Source organism: Pyxicephalus adspersus, chromosome Z (genome assembly GCF_032062135.1).
Source record: "Pyxicephalus adspersus chromosome Z, UCB_Pads_2.0, whole genome shotgun sequence".
Lineage (NCBI taxonomy): Eukaryota > Metazoa > Chordata > Amphibia > Anura > Pyxicephalidae > Pyxicephalus > Pyxicephalus adspersus.
This window is the reverse complement of record NC_092871.1, coordinates 26,803,976-26,823,850: the sequence shown is the minus strand read 5'-3', so window position 1 is coordinate 26,823,850 and position 19,875 is coordinate 26,803,976. Positions and strand designations below refer to the sequence as shown.

The 19,875-nt window shown below is 38.1% G+C and overlaps 1 long non-coding RNA gene across 1 annotated transcript; it reads left to right on the top strand.

Moving 5' to 3' along the window:
* Positions 1-8,113: 8,113 nt before the first annotated feature.
* Positions 8,114-18,397, top strand: LOC140343534 (uncharacterized). Its single transcript, XR_011923364.1, has 3 exons — positions 8,114-8,213; positions 10,523-10,574; positions 16,083-18,397. It is a non-coding gene; the product is annotated as an uncharacterized lncRNA (long non-coding RNA).
* Positions 18,398-19,875: the final 1,478 nt, after the last annotated feature.

Sequence of the window (19,875 nt, the reverse complement as noted above, 5' to 3'; positions counted from 1 at the left end):
TAATCTGATTTCAAATAAAACTATTCTAGTTTTAAAAATCTATAATGTTTGCATTGTGGCCCTGAGTTTTATCTCAATGTCAGATGAAAAAAGGTTGGGAACCACTGTGTTAAAGTATGTTCCTTGCTGGCTTTTGTCTAAACCTTTATCTTTGTCTAAACACACCCTATTTTAAGTACAATGATAGTTTCTACAAACATAAATGTGGTTGTGTTATGGCATTACCATTATTTCCCTTTACAGTTAACTTGTTCATAGAGAGAGCAAAGAAAAACTCTTTCAGGGGAACAACACCATTGGATTAGGTATGTGGATGATATGTGATTAGAACATCAAGTTTACATAAGAAGAGGCAAAGAATAACAAAGTAAAAGTTTTTGGACTGTGTGTTATATGTCAAGAGGTGGGGGGTGGGTCTCGTGTACATTGAGGTCTACAGGAAATCTACCCACACAGAGCAGCATCTGCTTTTTGACTTCACCATCCACAGACAAATAAACTGGGGTTATCAAAAATAGTAACCAGGGCCGTGTAAGAAACAATTCCTAGGTGCATGGAGTCAGGCTCTACAAAAATGTAATACCCCAGACTCCCAATAAATTGAAATTGTACAATAACAATAAATATGTCTTATTTCACAAATAGTCATAATAAAGTGCTTCCCCACTACAAGATCAAAACCCAGTAAATTTATGTATGCTTAACTATTGCTTAACTAAAGTCCAAATGTGATATTATACAATCAGACATTCATAATGTACATCATTTTAACTTTTTGCATTTCTTTTTGTTTTCAAATCTTATTAATATTTTACAGTTAGGTATCATATTCTACATATATATTTCTGCACATCTAATTTAAACTCCTGAAAATGTTGTGAACCCCAAGTGCACAGGTGTTGTCTGTCTCCTGTAAAGTCTATTCAAATAGCTGAAATTGGTTAAAAATGCTTAAAAAGGAATCAATCTCATTTTCTTCGGAGACTAAAACTGGGTACACATGTGCAATTATAGTGGTTGGAAAGGATCTTCACAATCCTTTCCAACAACTAAGCTCTGCACACCCATTTCTTACTTGCATTGGAATGAAATGCTTTGCATGTTGCTTGTGTTGTGTAGAAAACTCATAATTAAAATTTTAAATATTAAAGGAGCCATAGACAGATTTATGAAAAAAAAGGAATTGAAGTTGAAGGTTTTATGTACTGACTACACAGCCCTGGTAAAAAACACAGCCCCACAGCCACAGAGTCTAAAGAAAAAAAAATGAGACATCTCAAGATTGCTTTGAAATGGTTGTGGCTACCCAGGCTGGGCTTTTAATAAAACATCTAAAAGGCCAAGAAAAAATTAAGGACCATCAAAGAAAGAGGAAAATCAGGACACACAAAATAACAAAGTTATCTTGTATGTAGTTGGAGTGTTAAGCTGCGTACACACTTCCAATTTTTATCGTTGGAAATGAACGACGAACGAACGACGAACAATCGATTGGTCAAAAATTGTTCGTAAAAAAAGTAACCAACGACGCTGACGAACAAGAATAGTCGCTGGAAACGAACGACCGGACCGGCGGATCGGATTGGACCACGATCGTTTACCATCTATCGTGTGTACGGTCGTTCATTGATCGTCCATAGTCTGAGCGTGCGTGATGAACGAACGTTCGTTCACTTCCTGTCGTGCACGTCACTTCCTGTATCGCTCAAACGATCGCATCTATTGTGTGTACAATATCTGCGAACGATCGTGTCGTTATCTGCATGTACAGGATCGGTGCTATACGATCGTTCGCCGATATCGTGCAGGATCGTTCGTCGTTCGTTTACCAACGATAATTATTGGAAGTGTGTACTTAGCTTTAGAAAAAGTTTTAGCAAACATTTACCTCTGTTTCTTTCAACCTCAGGTGGGTTCAAATATCAATTGATCTAAGGCCCAACACCCAAATACAAGCACAATAAACTGGTATATGTGGGGCAGTGTAGGGAGGAATTTACCTGTACACTGGGGAGTTAAAATAGGAGGGCACATTCTTAAGGTAAAACACAATAGTTTTGTACAATATTACATAGGGAATATGAACATTTTTTGAGGAAAGTGAGGTGCAACTTGTTTCCAGGGGGCGGGAAACAGGCTATTTATGTCAAGCTGGAACAACCATCACTAAACAGGGGTTGGGATTAAATATTATTTTACCAAATCTGCCCTGGTGATTCAACAACAATTTACACCTTCAGTCATGTAAACTTATCGATTAACACCTATGCAGACTTCCTGACTCAAAAGATAGGATTACACAGCAAGAACAGGAGGTTCTACAACTTCTCCACCTTACATGCACATGTACCTAGTCACATTCCATGGTAGTTGGAATGAAAGGTGTATGTCCTACCTGTGTGAGTAGAAATACTCCTCTGATAACACTTTTCATACCTGGTATTGAATAAGTGGTCTTGACAAGCTTTGAATTGTCCTCGAAATTTCAATACCAAGTCCAGTTGTATATAACAAAGCATTATTAGATAAAACTTTACTTTGACATGATTCTTTGACTTGTGCAGGCTTGCCTAAATTTTTGAATTACTTTTCAGGTTCTATGATACGTACACTAAGAATTACTAAGAATGTATTTTGAAAGCATTGATTTTCTTTTTTGCAAGAATTCCTTATATAGACTCAAAAAATACAGTTATTATGGATTTAATGTTGCAAACAGCTGTTGCTGCTTACAAATAGTTTATCATTTATCATTTACATATGAAAGCCACATTCAGGAACCATTTCTATAGTATCTTAATGGTAAACTCTATTCATACATTCTTAAAGTTACACTTTACAGTAATTTTACCTTGTGGTAATGAAGTACGGTGAAATACTTAACTAAATTCTTGTCCCTGCAGGATTTCTCCATTGTTTTGGTACTCTGCTCTTTCCTGCTTGATTGGTCACAGCTCCCCAACATCGACACATTGCAGCAACAGTGGTGTGAGGATGCCAAGGGCCTGCCCAGATCGTAAGAGTGTTGGGGAGAGGAGATGGGGCTGAATGCTGGGGGCGAGAGACAAAAAGGATCAATGTATTACTTTATTCAATATGGTCTAAACCAGCGGTCACCAACCTTTCAGACCTCACGGACCACTAAATTCATAATTTTAAATCCCATGGACCATAATTATTAATTTTTTGAACATGATAAATACATTTGTAAAATAATGATCATCATAATGGACCCTGACGAGGACTGTGGAGGCCCTGATTCATTAAACAGCTCACTGGTAAGTATTACTATATTAAGTTATTATATTAAGTATTATAAAAGTATTACTATTGTTACTATTATCATTAGTTGCATTATCTTTGGTATTACTATAGAAATGCAAAATATTTGCTGGCTTTTTCTCATTATGGGTTTATTTCATTTACATCTAGGACCAAACAAGAAATGATAGTTAATAAAGTCAAACTATTTGATGCCATTAAATAAAACAGTTAAACTACACAGTTAACTCCCCTAGCGTTCTAATTCTGTCCTTATTTCAATGCAAAAAGCGGTACAATTTTTTGCATTGAAATGTATTTTACATTGTAGGTCTTTATTTCTTAGGCATAATTTACCAAAATATGTCCAATAGTTAATACATTTAGTAAATTTAATAATAAACTTAAAAAAAACACAAACATCTGTTAAAAAATAGTGAAACGTAATAAGTACAGCAGCATAAAAAATATATATATTATAATCATATATAAATTATATGAAGATTTCTTTGTATTGAACTCAATACAGCTACTTTGTATTGGATCCAATACAAAATGATTTGAATTTCCCGCTGCTGCTCCTGCCCGCACCGACGTCACCGGGAAACCCCGGAGATCGTCTCTGCAGTTCGCGGCTGAAGATCGGAGGAGGAGGACGTGTCCCAAGGACCTGCAGGGACCAGCAGGACAACGGGGGACACTGACAGATCAAGGTAACTGGGATTCTATTATGTTTTAAGGAACCCCGAGTGTGACTCGGGAATACCGATTTTTGCATAGAAAATCCACCCCAAGTCACACTCGGGAATACCGTTAGGGGGGTTAAGGTCATACTTACCTAAAAGAACATCTGAGAAATAAACAAATCAAATAAAACGATCCAATGAGAATCGGTATTGTCGGAGCAGGGTGACTGTTATAATGATGGAAACAATACTGAAGTCTACGGCTCGGCAACAGTTGCCTCATACAACTTAACACTTCACTGACGTCACGCTGGGCCTCCCTTGTTTTTCCGTCCCTAGTACTATAAATTTAGTGCAATATAAAGGCGAAAATTGTCATTCAGAATAAAAGAATGTATTAGATTTAACATTTTTTTTTATTATTAAAAAAAACATAAAAATTGCAAAAGATACAACTACAGTTATCCTTTTTTGCATTGCAGAGGAGGAACCACAGGGTCAATTTATGTTGAGCTCAGCTTTAAGAATTTGAAGGTAGTGGTGGTGTGGGGAAGGGGGATGATGAGTTTTAATTTTATCCAAGCTGAGCTTTTGATACCAACCATCCACAATGAGACGGCTGATAGGCAGAATGAAACATTTAGGATAAAGGATGACAAATCCGGGGTGGACAAAAAGATATACAAATACATATGGTATTGTAAATCATAGTAAGAGATGAGATAAAAAAAGAAAAAAAGTACAGATTCAAAGAGTTTTAGGAAACATTAATATGGAGAGAATGAATCAAAGAGAGATTTATAACAAGCAATCAGTTAAAAAATAAAGTACACCAGGACAGGGCTGTGTCACCAATACCAATAGATTCCAGGGTCTGTACTAGAAGAGGGGGTCCACAGTATGAATGCATGATCATGGAGAAGAGAAAAGTTGCCTTGGGACTAGGCTCTTAGGCCGCCTTTGTGAGAGCTGCTGAGTGTGCATGCCTAAGGTCAGATTTAAGAGGGCTGAGTTAGTACTATGAAATTTTGTTAGGCCATGTCTACACAAATGGTAAATTTAAATCCTTGTAAATGTCCATATGGTCTTTGCATGCACTTTTAAGCATGTATAAAGGCTTTTAAACCAAAGTATATGGCAGTGAGAAGAAAATGCCCATAAAGCCCTACAAAATGAGTTCTATAGAAATGCCTGAAAACCCACAAATGGTTATAAACACCCCACTTTGTTTCATCTGGGGTATGGGAAAGGTTTATAGAGATTTTCATGTGTTTTTGGGTGTTTGATGGGCATTTTAACACTTTCCAAACACTACAACATGTGTTTTCCCTATGACCCATCAAAAAAACTCCCTGGTAATGAAATGAAATGGGTGTTTCAATGTTGGGGAAATGGTCTGTGAAGACTTAGCCTTAGTCTTTTATATTGAAGTCACCAAAATAGTTTTAACGACTATGCAAGGTTTTGGTTTGCAGTTTATTACAGAGTTTTATCATGAAGATGGAGGCTATGCTAAATAATTAGACCTTGCTTTTTTCTTTAATAATTTTTTCTTGATGGATGTACAAATATATAACAGTATATTAGAGAAACTCAAATAACAACAGAAAAAACCAGGTCACAAACATTATAAAAAAAAAGTGTCAGCAGTCCGTTCAAACAGTCTGAATAAACAGTTGGATTAAACAAACCAGCGTTTACAATAATTGCAAGAATCAACCAACATCTTTGAGAACTGGGGGATCATAGTAGTTCATTCAAATCAAATGAACCCAGAATTGCCCATTCAGAGGTTGTTTTTTTAATATATGTGACACAATGGGCCTGATTATTAAAGCTTTCAAAGACTGGAGAAGACAGACTATCAAGGGAGAACCTGATGATCTAGCAAACCTGAAATGGAATTTTTAAAAATCATTTGCTATTAGTTGGCACGTTTTCAAATCCATTTCAGGTTTTCTGGATCACACAGGCTCTCCCATGGTGGTCTAACTTAGAGATAGAAAGATCAATTTGTGCCTCTCAAGTCACTGTGACATTCTTCCCACTGGCCAGCAATGCAGGAAATGTTCTTCCTACTGATCACCATGCTTATAAAGGTAATCCCCGGGTTAAGGACATCCGACTTACAAACGCTTCCTAGATATGAACAGACTTCCCTGCCCTGCAGGATGGAGGCCTAAAGGGGGGAAGGGGATCGGTTTGCATGACTTGCAGAAGAAATCTTTTGCTAAACACAGCTGAGGTTGTGGGTGATCTTAGGGGGTGAACTCTTCTTCAACATCTTGTAACTTTTTAATGACCAAGACAAACTCTGCAGCTGATTCTTTTTGCATATCAAAGCACAGCTTTCTCCAGAAGTTAAAGCGTACCTAAACTCAGAAAGTTCACGTAGACAACCCTTTTATGTTAAGTAAAAATTCTGTTTTTTTTTTTCTTTTTTTAAATGCAACACCCTTTTTATTAAAAAAAAAAAAAAAAAAAAAGTGCAAAACTGCCCTTAATGCTTGACCGCCTAGGCCAGGGGTGGGCAAACTTTTCTAGTCAGGGGCCACAATCTGAAAATACATTTGCCAGAGGGGCCGGGTCGATGGTAGAGTGGGCGGGGTTATATCATCATGACGCCCCTGAACGTGACATCACAATGGCATAACCCCACCCACTCTTCCATAGCAGGCTCAGATCTGGGGATGTGTTCCACGGCTTTGGCCGGTGCGGCCCCTGGCGGGGTCTTTCTCCTGACCCTGCTCGGGGTGGCACTGACCGGAGCCGCGGAACACCCAAAGGCCAGAGAAACATCCCTATTGGCCCATATATGGCTTGCAGGCCGTAGTTTGCCCATGCTTGGCGTAGGCATTCGAGAATAAATGGGAGTGCAAAGCCTCCTGGGATACCTATGTCACACATCCCAGGAGGCTCTTGGCTGCTCCTTCTTCACATGCCAGAGATGCTCGAGGAGCCTTTTCGTAAGAAAAAAAATTCAGATCTCAGGTATGCGCAGTAAGATCGTCAAGTTTTGGGTCGGGTGACATAGGATGAAGAACCCGAAAGAAGAGGAAGATGGAGGCGCCCGGGGATGGGGGATGTGTGACCTGACGGCAGAGACCCCCGGATGGATCGGACTGCCCTGTGGGATTGAAGGTAAGTGTATTTTTTGTTTTAGGCACTTTTGGATTTAGTTCCTCTTAAATGAATGTCTAGGGTCTATAAAGATTTTTTCTTTTCTTTGCTTTGTTTGTGAATAACTCACAGTCAGGATTTTATACAGTAACTGACACCAACCTGCCTAATAATATGTTGAGACAAACATCTGTCCTAATTGTATTTATTAAAATAATGTACCTGTTCTGACTTACATTCAAATTCAACTTAAGAACAAACCTACAGTCCCTACCTTGTATGTAACTTGGGGACTACCTGTATACTGTGAATATAGGAATTATTCAGGGGTCCCCCGAGGATATGAAAGTTATTTTTTGGCCCCCCGTGTTATTAAGGTGGGGTAACACTGCTCTATGTTCTCTATCCATTGAGAAGTTGAATAATTCAGGCTGAGTGGATTTTGGGGCCTGAGCTGTGTGAGGAAGACATACCATGGTCCAGGCTTATACTAATACAAGCCTTGGCAGCCATAGGAGGAAGTGGCAGTTGTCAGGACCACAAAATGATAGAAGTATTATTATTAAGTAACACTTCTACTAAAACAGCCTTGTTCCTGCACTTCTGCAGATTTGACATTTGTCTGAATGATAATAACCTGACAACTTTAACGTTATAAAATCTCTTTTTATTTGAAATGTCTGTCAAACTCTCTTTATAGCTCACGCCGCTTTGTTATTGCTGCGTAGTCCTCATAACAAAAGCAAAACAACGCCTATGCAGCCCGACTGCTTCACTTTACATTACAACTGCTGTGTGCAAACACGGGCACGTCAGGAAACCACCCCCATCCCCCCCCTCTTCATTCCCCGCGCCAAACCCCGCATCTACGTCACACACCTAATCCCCTCCCACTCCGCGACAACCACACCGCCCAGCCGATGAGGTTTCCATGGTGCCACACTCCCCTTCTCCTCCCTCAGACCATCTATGGACACCGCCCATGGCGTAGCCACGCCCTTGTCGCCGCCCACCGCTGCTCCCCTCTCTTCTTTCTTTCTCTATTTTTTCCTCCTCGGCTCTGCCTACCCATAATGCCCCGCGGAAACCCTACAATGAAATTTAAGAAGTTTTTTAGGTTTCGGCGCCATTTTCGATTGGACTGAGGTAAGGAGGGATTTTTTTTTCCCAGGGAATAACTCGGCGAGCGGTTCGTCTCTTTTCCTCCAGTTTACCCCGCTCGGCAGCTCGTCTTCTCTGCTCGGAAAAATCTGGAAAAAATTCAGAAAAATCCCGGCCGGTGTCCGGTGTGTGTGGGCGGCCTCCGCCCGGCTCTGGGCGACCGTTACCCGCCGGGGGAGAAGGAAGGGGGGAGGCCGGACATGGTAGCACACTTCCCGCAGGAATATTGTGTGTGTTGGTGCAGCTTCGGCGACTCCCTGACAGGGCGCCCACTTACCGGCTCTATAACGGCGCCGCCACACCGGATACCTCTGCACACAAAGATCTCCATTTTAATAAAATATCTATGCCACCCTTATACTTTCTGTGTTCTGTTTCCAAGATACCGCAGTGTGTCATCAAACTTGTGTAAAGTTCATAAACACAATTTATTCTTTTTCTATTCTTTCTTTTTGATTCTATTTCTTCCTCCATAGGGCTGTGTCTTGTGTGTTTTAGCTGTCCTCAGGCTGTTGTTTTGCTCAGAGGTTAAGAAGAGTCAAACACAAGGGAGGGGGGTGCAGCCTGGGCTGGGGTGGGGGTATTACTATACCATGTCATGTGTTCCATGTAGGGGGGATGCCAGGTTTTGCATTAAGGGGAGCAGCTTTAGTGAAAGGGGCTTGGTCTGGAGGGCGCTGCCTGCTACAGAGGGTCAAACAAAGGGGCTGTTTTTTTTTTTTTTTTTTTTTTTTTTCTTTCCATGTATTTGTCAGTAAAACATTGTTGCTTTTGTCTGACATCCACTTATTTAGAATGCTCTTGGTGTATCCAACCTATTGTTTGATCAGGGTATTTTAAAAAATATAGGCTTTCTGTTCACATTGTACAGATGTTTTTTCTTCCGTTTTTTTCTTCGTAATCATTTAAATAAGTGTTTTGCTTTAACACTGCTAAGTATTTGTCGTAGAACTGTTCTTGTACGTTAAAAGCTTTGCATACAGCACAGGAAAGTCAGCAACATTCAACAAAGTTAGATTGTTTAGAAGGGACAGGGTTAATTGGGGTTAGGGTTAATGCTTAAAAAAAAAAATAATATATATATATATATATGCACACACTTTCACATTTCTTTTTTAAGAAATTAGAGTCTTTTGGGTGTTTGTGTCTTTGAAAAGTCTTCCCTTTTTTTGGAGCTCTTTTGCAAAGTCCAATGTGGTTAATTATTTTTAATATTGCTAACGTGTATATATCAGGCTTACATCCTAAATGTGTAGTAACGATTTTATATGTTGCAAGCTTACCGACCACAAAGCTAAGCTTATTGGTCAGTGTCCTGACATTATGAAAACAAGTCAGAGCAGATTCACTGATGAAAAATGTACCATTTGTAAAATACGAATTTCTCAGCTTTTTTATGTCATGCCACAAACATTATTGAAAAATGTAAATATAGGAAAATGTATGTCAGGTGCCTGGTGTGCTACATAAAATGCTCAGCTTACTTTTTTCCTAATAGTTTTTTGTTAGAAATGCAGTGTGTGCAATTCAGATATTTTTTTTCTTACAGGCAGTTTATTTTAAAAAATAAAAATCATTTAAATAAGTCAACACAAGTAGAATTAAGAACAGTTCTATATATACTGTCTTCATTACTAAAAGTGTAAGCAGAGTTGCTGGATAACACATTTTCTGCTTTTACTGTTTACTTTTAAAGCTTAGGGTCAGTCCAAACAGGTCCTGCACCAGCGGGAGTATTAACGGTTCTCTGGTTTTCACATATGATACTAATTAGACTTGTTACCTTACCCTTGCACTGTCCCATTTTAACCCAAGAGAACACCTTTAGTTCATATAGAAAACATGTCACTTTAATGATGATCACATAAATGACTTGAAGCTGTCTAATTTAAGCCAACATTTGATTTTTGCTGACTAAGATCCTTGTTAGGGTAACTTGTAAGAACAATGGGTGGGGTGCCATTGAGGTACTGATCTCAAACAAGCATGCTGCAGGTGAAGTCATAACGCATGATCTGGATGTTTGTTCACAGGTCACAATACATACTTTTCTACACAGGTACTTTTCATATTTATTTTTTCCTAATCATGTTTTCATTGTAAAATATTGTATTGATTTGTAACTTCAGCAGTTCTGATTTTCTGTCAGCTATATAAAGTAAATTATTATTTATTTATTTAAATTGCACACTGTTAACATGCTTATGTAGAAATCTATTTTTGACATTTTTTTTCCCCTGCAATCGCTGATGTTATGACCTCAGACTAACCTTACTTTACTAATGTTTTTGCAGAGCCTAAACAGACGCTGAAGCAAATGTGACTTTACAGGCTCTTATGATTTCAGTAAGTCTCTCCTGATTTCACAACCATGCATGGCTTACAGTGGAGTTTAACTTTCCTCAGCTATGAAAGATATTCATAAGATTAATGTTATAGGAATAAATATTTTTTAACAGGTAAAATTTAACATTGTCATAAGTCCAAATAGAGCAGGTAAAATAGAAATGGCTCTGGGGGACACATTTATAATGCAAGGAATGTGACATTTACAGGTTCTTGCATGGGCGGCTTTATAAATATGCTCCTGTGTGTTTTCAGTCTTCAAGTTAATAAGGGTTTGTTTTATGCATTGAAGAATATTTTAAATTGGCATATACTTAATTCTAATCTTAATTGTCTCTCCAAAGCTGGATGTTCCAGTGAGTAAAATAAATAAAACATTAAAAAACCAATTTACCCGACCCCTTTCTTGACTGACTTTGTTTTATACAGGTACTTGGAGCTGTTAGTGTTGTGAAGAATCTACATTGTAGCCAGCAGTGAGGGAAAAACCTTGCTAAAAGTTTGTCTAAACAGTGCGGAAGCTTGCTTAAGTCTTGCTTAAAAAGTTAAAAGCTTTTTTGGCTTTAACAACTTTCTCAATCTTTTTCTCTGAGGAACCCCAAATTAAAGCAAATATTTAGGTCCTGGGGAACCCCTAACAAAACCTAATTTTACTAGGTCAGTGGGGAAGTGATTAAATTGGTGACCAGTGAAAATAATGACCCCCTACAGTGGTGACCTGAATCACAGATACAAAGTAATATTTTAAATTCATATATGGGGCAGTTGGCCACAGTTTGAGAAACTCCTAGCAACCTCTGGAGGAACCCTGGTTGAGAATGACTAAGGTAGGAGAGGGCAAATTGAAGTGGCTCTAGGAAACCAGTTATATGGAGAGGAGAAAGCCTGTAGTAGTGAGGTATGAGGTAGGTATTTCATCTTCTTTATTCCATCTAGCCGAATTAACATTTGACCTATGGATACTGTGTGAGAGCCACAGGTTGGGCTTTAAAGTATCCCTGTTCATGTGGGATCATATTTAAATGAAACCACTAAATTAAACTTATATATATACCTTTCTGGCAGCCTTTTTCTGCAGCTGCTTTGTAAAAACATGCTGTACCCATTGCTCCTTTACAAACAAAAGCCAGTGTAAAAAAGTTCTAAATAAAACCTGTTGCCTACAAAAGTGCACTTAAAGATGTTACACTATTTAGATATTTATCTCCGAACCTGATAGTTTTCTGGTAATATTACAGTATAAGTCTGAATGGAACAGTTGTCAAATTCTGCATTTGAGTTCAGAGCAGCATTAGCTACTTTACAGATTTTCCACTATTATACCCAACAATTGCAATATGAATATAAAAAGATTACTGCGGTGTCTTCTGCTGTACAGTATTCCAATATATGACAAGTTCACTTTCTAATGTTCCTATTTGTACAGGTATCAAGAGTTCATGAAAGCTAACAAGCAGATCCCCAAAAGCTGCCTATTCTCTGTTATATTTACAATTAAAACCTTGTACTGGCCCTCAATTATTGTCTCCTGTAACAATCATTGGTGATTATTTTCGGCGTCAATAGGGAGGAACAAATCTTTCACGGACAGCCCATTCCGCTCCATAGATGGGAGATAAGGATTAGCAGTAGGTATCCAGCTGTGGGCAATACAGAATACCTTATTGGTCTAGCAAAAATCTAGCATCCATACAAAGCCTAAATGTGAAAATACAGGCCCTGTTGCTAAACTCGTTTTGTTAGTTCATGTATGCAAAGGGACAGTTTGATCTACACTTGTGGCTCAGGGGTTAGCACTCTGGCCTTTGCAGCGCTAGGTCCTAGGTTCGAATCCCAGCCAGGACACTATCTGCATGGAGTTTTGCAGGTTTCCTCTGGGTACTCCGGTTTCCTCCCACATCCCAAAAACATGCAGATAGGTTAATTGGCTTCCCCCTAAAATTGACTAGACTTCATTAATGACATATAACTATAGTAGGGACATTAGATTGTGAGCTCCTTTGAGGGCCAGTTAGTGCCTCAACTATGGACTTTGTACAGCGCTGCGTAATATGATGGTGCTATATAAATACTGTGTAGTAGTAATAATATTAGAAAGGATCCAAATTCAATGTGGACAGATTTATTATTATATATGTGGCATAGGCGTTAATATATATGTGGGATCATACCATAACATCTTGCTTTGTCCATCCTTTATAAGTTACCCTATTTCAGCTTGATGTGCTATTTAGGAAACAGGTAAAAGCTTCTACCATTCTCCCACAGTAGTGGAGGTTTACTTACCTTCCAGGACAGGCATGACAAATTTAATAGAAACTGTGGTTTGTCCATAAGTGAAATTCAGATTGCCTGAGTGCCGTACCTATGTAATGCTAGAAAAAAGACATTTGCTTAAGCTGTTCACATTGCAATATTAACCACAACCTAAAATATTAAAGGGTTCATAAAACATTTCATGACGCTGCAAATTCATGTAACAGTGTGCCTTCAGCAAACTTCTTGTGACCCTATTCAGTTTAAACTCCTAAATTGGACATGCAGCCTAAAACTCACAATGTTGTCATGTCTTCTAGAGCTAGTACAAGCTGAAGCACGACAAGGGTTCTCAATGGAGGGCATTTTGGTAAACCGTTACCTCATGTACAATCCACACTGTGGCAACAAATGGTTAAAGGCACTTGCTAGCTTCATGACTGAGATTTTGATTTTCTTGTTTCAGGGCCCCTCTTTATTCCAGTTTTGTCTGTTCTATTCAGATGTATGTATGACGGCTATCCTCCGACACTTGAGTATCCAAAGGCTAAGTGGAGGCAGGCACCTTAAACAGTTTGTGCCTTATAGAGTAGCCTGCATTGTAAACCATACTTTATCAGTAAAACGGCCAATCGTTGTTTGGAGATTAGAAATCTTCATAGAAGGTAATTGCAGTCCTTGTTCATCTGTGCGATGTATGTTCTCTTCATTCATTACTTTGTAGCAATCCTTTTGATGGAACATAACATGCTCTTGCAGAAAAGCTAGCTGTGGTTGAGGCAAGTGATATTTTAGGTTATGGCTTCTGCAACTTTTGAATTTTGAAACCTAACTTGCAACCCATACAGGGCAAAGCCACAGACTTGTGTTTACTGCCAAATCTTTATCAAGGTCATGGAAAAGACTTTGATCTATTGCAACTCTGTTTAAGGTGCGTACACACTTCCAATTTTTATCGTTCCAATCGAACGACGAACGATCGATTGGGCAAAAAATCGTTCGTAAAAAAGTAACCAACGACGCCGACGAACGAGGAAAGTTGTTGGAAACGAACGACCCGACCGGCGGATCGGATTGGGCGACGATCGTTGAACATCGTTCGTGTGTACGGTCGTTCGTTGATCGTCCATGTTCAGAGCATGCGTGATGAACAAACGTCCGTTCACTTTCCTGTCGTGCACATAGTTCCTCTATCGCTCAAACGATCGTATCTATTGTGTGTACAATATCTACGAACGATCGTGTCGTTACCTCTATGTGCAGGATCGGTGCTATACGATCGTTCGTATATATCGTGCAGGAACGTTCGTCGTTCGTTTTCCGACGATAATAATTGGAAGTGTGTACGTAGCTTTAGTCACTAGAGAAGAAAAAGATGCCCGTACTGAAAAGAAGAGCATGTGAGTTACTCTGTGATGATGAGGGATGCCATCCTTAGACCTGTCTAAATTTATTGCAGGGACTTTGCAATGTGGGTATTTCTTTACTCTAAGCCATTACTGTGAGCAGCAAGGGAAGGAGTAAATGTAAATATTTGCAGTTGCGGAAGGGGTCATATAGTGGGGGAAATAATTACTTTTGCAAAAACAAAACTTGTGATGGACTAATTTGGAGATTTAGTATTCCAGTCCTGCACTGTACATGCAAATTAGAAGGCCCCAATTAAAAAACAAAAAAAACATAAAAGTCTTTGGATCACAATGACACCTAGACAGAAATTGGGACGCTAAATACTGTTGTCTATTGGACTGATTTAGTCTTGCGTTATATACTAGATACATTTGCAGACAAAAACCTTTTGAAAAGAAAAGGCAAATTGTTTATTACCAATAAATTGATTATCTCTGTGCATAAATTATGCCAGGGTTCCTTAAAGCCACCTGCCTTCTCCACAAAGTGATTGTTGGCTTGCAAAAATACCGCAGTTTAATATAGTTATAAAGCATGTTCTGAAAATTAAAAAAAAAAATTCTTCTTAATTCCATTGCAGCTAATCTTGCAAAAAGTCCCACTTTAGAAGTTTGTGAAATTCAAGCTGGCCATAAAACTAAAGAGCCTGAACAAAAATGATTTTTGTTGGAGGAGGGGGGGTTCAGATTGTGAAATCTAGTTACTTTTCCTTGCACCATTCGAAGTTTAGACTATATACTGTAATAAGTAAAATGTGCTGCCTGAAATCAATACAATTTTCATTATACTCTTAATCAGACCAGAAAGGTGTATTGTGCTTCACGTAAAGCAGAAATAAATATGCACGTCTCATTTATCCACCTTCCAGCACAGGGTCCCGCCATCTTTCTTCACTTCTTACAATCTTCAGCCATCTTGGTTGTAATTCACATGGAAAGTAAGCCAGAGTTTCCGGGTTTTCCAAATATTAGCTATTTGTTGCCTCTAGAGAGTCCTGATATAATAGAGCGTATGCTGTAAAGGGCCCAGTTTAGCAGTTTTTGCAAGTGGCTTTTGGATAACTGGAACAAATTAGTTTTGTCTGAAGTTACTTTATTCTTTCCTAGACATATTTTGAAAACGTATTAATGTTTAGCTTGTGTTTTTTGCAATGCTTTGGAGTAGGTTTGCCCTTGGCTAATTTAGAATCTAATGGGCCAAGTCATTGTGCTTTATTTGACAGCTGACAGTGTTGGCATCTTTGGAGTTTACTTTGCAGCATTTTACTGACCCTGTCACCTCCATAGACTTGAATTGGTACGGTTTGGAAATAAACACTTGTGCAAGTGATTTATCAGAGCATTCAGTTCTCAAAAGTGGGCCAGAAAAAGGTACAGCTCTTCAAGGCTTTTGAAGCCACGTGCAAACACGTGAAAAACATAGCAGTGACAGCTTGTTACCGCTCCCAGGTTCTTAGTATTTGACAATAAGTGAAGGGCACTGTAAGTGATGTGGTAAAATACTCCGGTCTGAAATGTTAAATGTCTATTGTAGGTTTTTGGGCATTAGTCTGTGATTTTGGGAATGGGTCACTTCTCGTGATCTTGGCAGCAGGGCAAGGGCCATTTTATTCCATCTATAAGAAGTTTGTTTTATAGGAATTCCTAAACTAGAACAATGCAGTGTAAGAGTTACTATACACAGTTGAAATAGTTTTGTTTGTACATGGTTTTGTAAAAATATTTTAATTTGCAAACTTTTACATTCCACATAGTCAAAAACCTTACTAACTAATGTTGGATGCACAAATGCTCAATGAATCAATCTGAGTTTTGCTGTAAATGTGTTTTTTTTCTTTTGCAGTGTGTGATGCATTTGGCCTATCATACAGTACAAAATGTTTTAGGATGAAGTAGCAGCACATCATGGTTTGTAGAAACAAGGAGATACAGACCATTCTGAGCTGCCTCTTTGTCTTGAATCTGAACCCCGAACCTGTTTGATCCAGTTCCTTCTCCAAGAAGATCAGATTTTCAAATATGACCTGACTCTACCCTAAAGCAGAAATTGGCAACCCTAATTTGCCTATACCAACAGAATCCATGCACATTAAAATGCCATTCTGCTCTGTATCTTTTTTGGTCATTGTAATTGTGAAATTTTGCATTAAAGACTGGAAGGTTTGTTATTCTGGTACAATTTCATACTTAGAAGGATGTTGGTTTAAGGTAAAAAAAAAAAAAAAAAGGTAAATGTTAAAGAAGGGTCTCTAGTCCTTGACAAATTGTCAAGATTAGGGTAACGTTAAGACACGATGATCGGCTCTGTTTGAGAAGCATGGAAAAAATTACTGCATTTATAATGTAAAAATATGATCTAAGAAGGAATTTTCTTGTGTGAGCAGAGCACACCTTTACCTTGGTTTAGGTGGAGCAAAGTATGAGTATCTAACATAAACTCAAGTTCAGGGACAATTTCAGTCTCATAAACCAGCCATAATCATTATTGTTACACACTCTTGGACCAGTTTGGTCGTTTTGTACAAAAATAATAATATTAATCATGCTTGCTCAACAAATTTGTTGAATTTTGGTACTGAACCCTTCAACGTATACATCCCGGCCAGCAAATTCTGAATAGTATATACTGGTATGTATTTAACCGTCCTGTTAGGGCAACATTATAGACAGTTTGACCTTACTGACCAGCGAGTGGATAAAAGATTTGCAATTTATTTGGCCAGAATGATAAAGGTAAGTGGCCACCAAAGTAGGAGACTGGTACCTTGAAAGTTTATAGTGGTAAGGAGGTAGGACTGGGGGCTTTTTTTTTACTTAGGGTGAATTTGTTCTTTGAATGGAAAATCTAGACTGTTTACAGTGAGTGTATGCTTATTAATTACAGTCTTTACATAATTATGTTGAAGTTTTTTGCAGTTTTTCATATTTTTCTACGTTAAAGTTTTGGAAACAAGTATATTTAGAAGCTCTGCATTTCACTTCACATACACAATCTTGCACCCATAGTTTATAAGTTGTTTTCAATAGATTGACTAACCCAGGCTTACATTGTAAGAGGAAAGTAAAGCACAATTACTTTGTGGCACTGCAGAAAGAAAAACTTTTAAATGTAATGGGCAAGCGTAGCTGCTTCCTTGTTTATGTACAATTTACATATAGTTGCACAATTTACACATAGTTTAAAACATTGTCATGCATCAATATATAGCAAGATAATCTTCTACATACAGCGCCTTTATTGGAGGCAGCTTACATGGTTGTACTCAATTGCTTCTGAATTTCATACTGATGCATGTAAATGTTTACTGATTCACTGCTGCTTAAACTGCTTTCACAGGTTTGCACAAAGGAAGTATGCAGATTTCAATTCTACCGAGAAGAAATCTTTACATCAAATCAGGGAGTGCAGGTGATAAGCTTTCAATTGCACGTGAAGGAAAAAAAAGAACAAAAATAAACATGAACTGGAGCAAATGAACTTAACCTACAAAATGCTTTTTTCCCCTCCCGTATATAGTTCAAATATATCTATCTATCTGTACTGTGAAATAAAGGGGGGGGGATTTACAGGATAACTATATGGACAATTAGGGGCTAAGAAACAGTTTTTTTTTTCCCCCCTATGTCAGACAAATGCATATTCTAGTAACTCCATGCACAAACCTCTCTTTTCATTTCTCCTGCACAACTCCTACTGGAAAATATATAATCGTTTGGGATGTGGATAGTTTGTAGTGTTGTTTTAGCAGCACGTAAATACTGGAGTCTGTTTATCCATGTACTCTCCAGTATTACTCTGCTGCTCTAACAATGTTACTGTTTTCACAAAAAGAAAAATCTGCTGTAGTTAGAAATGAATCTATTGTGAATAAATTGTAGTTCTGCACATAGTAATATTTGTGGAGCAGATATAAATAAATTGTTTATCAGAAAAGCAACGGTCTTGAGTGTATGACAAGTATCACTTTAATTAACCTATAGTTTAGGCTGATTATTTTTAAAGCAATTACAATTTTGACGTGAAGTTAAAAAAAATGTATATAGCTTTGTCTGGCAGAATCTTACAGATAAGTAGACTTATCTGTGAAATGGATCTTGTTGGGTTAGATAAAATTATGGAAATTTTATGTATAAAATTAAAAGATTTATTTATCTTTACTCCTGTTTTTCCTTTTTTTCCTTTTTTTTTTTTTTTTCTCCCCCAGAGCAAAATTCTACAAAGTAACAAGATTTCTTTACACCAGTGTTTCTCAAGCGAGGTTCAGTGGAACCCTAGAGAAGTTGCTATAGGTTCCTTATGGGTAATTTATACTTCTCAGGTCAGTTTAACTGACACCAATTATTTTTTGGCTGTCTGTAAGGATGACATTCTTATTCTTCCCACTGGCCAGCAATGTAGGAAGCATTCTTCCTACTGACTATTCACAGTATACAGTGTGGCATAGTAATTATAGCCAGGGGTTCCTTAAAAGACCTCCCCAACAGGGACATTACCGGTGATAAAATCTGAAAGGTTTTAACACTTCCTTTATCAAACTAAAAAGGTTTAATACAATTAAAATACCTGGATCGTTTGTATTGCAGAAACAGTTTGTTTAACATGCCCTTGGTTACAAAGCTATTGCTCTATATCCTGACCATAGGAAGCTGCTGTCCTTGTTTGAGGTATTCAGACCTTACCAATGTGTTATAATTTCCTGGATGTCTAGTTATCTTCACAAATATCAGCTGATACTAAAATGTTCTGTACAGACTGAGATGGAAGAAACTGACAGATATGACATAGTTGGAGGACACTGGATTTTATATTGAGAGCTCAAAATATATGAGCTTGTTTTTGTAATGATGAACAAACCAAGTCAGCCTTGAGTTTACAGGAGAAAATGTTTTTATCTAAGGTGATTGCAGTTGTTTCTGCATATATCTACAAATTCCAAACACGAATACCTTTACTAACATGCTAAAAAGAGCTTTAGTTTTTGGATAGACTTGGGGGAAGGTAAAAACTCCTTTTAGGTTTTTGCTGCCCTATGTCGCACTTTTAGAGCTTAACCCCACTTCCTGTTCTGTCGAGACAAACTTTTTACAAAACATGAGCCTTAGAAGTTCTAGCATTCACCCACCTTTATTTGTTTTTACTTGTTTACTGTGTTGTTGTTAGTTTACTTTACTTCCTGTACTGGTGTGACAACCTTATTCCTAGATGGGAAGTAAAAGATTGTTTCCAACAGGTCCTCTGACCTGAGGTGTTCTAATCCTTCCTCTATATCCAAAATGGAAAGAACAGTTTTGGGTGTACTTGTATCTTGCGAAAAGGCAGTTAGGGCACCATTTATAAAACGGGATCTGAAATTCTCCCAAACATTCCCTGGTGAGAATCAATTGCTGCTATTGAAACACATAGACCTGGAAGATTCCCACAAGGCCTGCTTCCCTGTTTTATAAATAGAACCCTTAAAGTGTTAAAACCACGGTCTGTTTATTCTAAATATGTATTTGATGCTACTATAGTGTGAATCCTACCTCACATTCTAGTTATAGCCTACTACTCCAGAAATTTCTTTGTCTACCTTAGTAACCATTATAGCATCATAGCAGCCGCCCCTACTAAAAAAAACAACCTCACCTTCTATTTC